This window comes from Magnolia sinica, chromosome 3, assembly GCF_029962835.1.
Source record: "Magnolia sinica isolate HGM2019 chromosome 3, MsV1, whole genome shotgun sequence".
Lineage (NCBI taxonomy): Eukaryota > Viridiplantae > Streptophyta > Magnoliopsida > Magnoliales > Magnoliaceae > Magnolia > Magnolia sinica.
This window is the reverse complement of record NC_080575.1, coordinates 56,980,545-56,982,040: the sequence shown is the minus strand read 5'-3', so window position 1 is coordinate 56,982,040 and position 1,496 is coordinate 56,980,545. Positions and strand designations below refer to the sequence as shown.

The 1,496-nt window shown below is 38.2% G+C and overlaps 1 non-coding gene across 1 annotated transcript; it reads right to left on the bottom strand.

Annotated features, from left to right (window-relative positions):
- Positions 1-973: 973 nt before the first annotated feature.
- Positions 974-1,080, bottom strand: LOC131241702 (small nucleolar RNA R71). Its single transcript, XR_009169257.1, has one exon. It is a non-coding gene; the product is annotated as a small nucleolar RNA R71 (small nucleolar RNA).
- Between the last annotated feature and the right edge of the window lie 416 nt (positions 1,081-1,496).

Genomic DNA, 1,496 nt, shown 5'->3' with positions numbered 1-1,496 from the left:
GTCTTGGACTGGTCGAGCCAATGCCTGGACTAATCGAACAATGACTAGGACTAGTCGAAGAAAAGCCTATAAACATATATATTGACCCAAATTCAATATGCAATTAATATGACCTAACCTATGGTCAATCTAGGGTCATCCATATCTTAAATGTGAGTATGAAATATTGAAACATCGTTCACTTCGATAGAAAGCACATGAAGCTTGACCTCGAAGTCTTGAACTTGAGTTTGCGCTAAAGCTTGCGTTTATGAGACTTTAAGCTTAAGGTAATGATCTTGTAATATGAGCTTGAGTACTTGAAACTTGAGCTAGAGATAATGAACTTGAACTTGAGCTTTGAGCTTGAGATAGACTTTGTGTTCTTCTACTTTGAGCTTGTGTTGGATCTTTAGCAAAGTTCTTCAACTTGAAAAATGTAGAAGAATTGACGATGACTTGAAGGTGAACTTTCCATCTTATCATAATAAGATACTGACTCCAAGTGGTTTGGCACAAAAAAATTGGACAATACCGGGTGCTCGAATGAGGTTATGGCTGCAAATCAACCTCCAAATCCACCTCAACCTAGGGTTGAGGAAGTCCAGGATGAGAATGAGGTGCATCAAGCACCCCCACCTCATACTCTATAAGATTATTTATAACCGGCGGGGGTGAGTACACCCTCATGCATAGTTTTTTTTTTAAATACAGGACACATGGATATCAAGCCAGGGGTGATCCAACTCTTTCCAAAATTTTATGGCTTGAATCTGAAAATCTGTATCTACACTTGAAAGTGTTTGACGATATTATAGCCACTCTATACTTTCTAAACACAACTGATGACACGGTCATGCTGAAACTCTTCCCTTTTTCTTTGACAGAGATAGCTAAGAGGTGGTTGCATTCACTACTTCCTCGATCTATTGGTATATGGAATGACATGACAAGGGAGTTCATAAAGAAATTTTTCCCATACCATAAGACGAACACCCTTAGAAAGTCAATCATGAACTTTTCGCAAAAGGAAGATGAAACATTCTTCCAATGTTGGGAGCAGTTCAAGGATCTTGTTACTTCATGCCCACAACACGGTTTTAAAACGTGGCACATCACGAACTTCTTCTATGATGGACTAATGTCTTTCATGTGCCAATTGTCGACACAATATGTAATGGAGAATTCATGAATAAAAATGTCGATGATGTGTGGGATTATGTTGATAAGCTTGCTGAAAACACACAATCATGGGACATCACCCCAAAATCAAGAACAACCTTTAGGCTTACTCAATCAAAGGAGAGGGGAGAAATGTATCTCCTGAAAGAGGATGATAATATCAATGCTCAAGTGGTTAATCTTGAAAAGGCCGAGCTATATGTCCTAGAGGGAGGGGGGGTGAATAGGACAATGCCAAATTAAAACTTAACAGTGGAATTTAAATAAATTAAATACAGATAGCAATAGACAATCCCACAATACTAAATTTAAAGACAACCTCAAATGTACGAGTA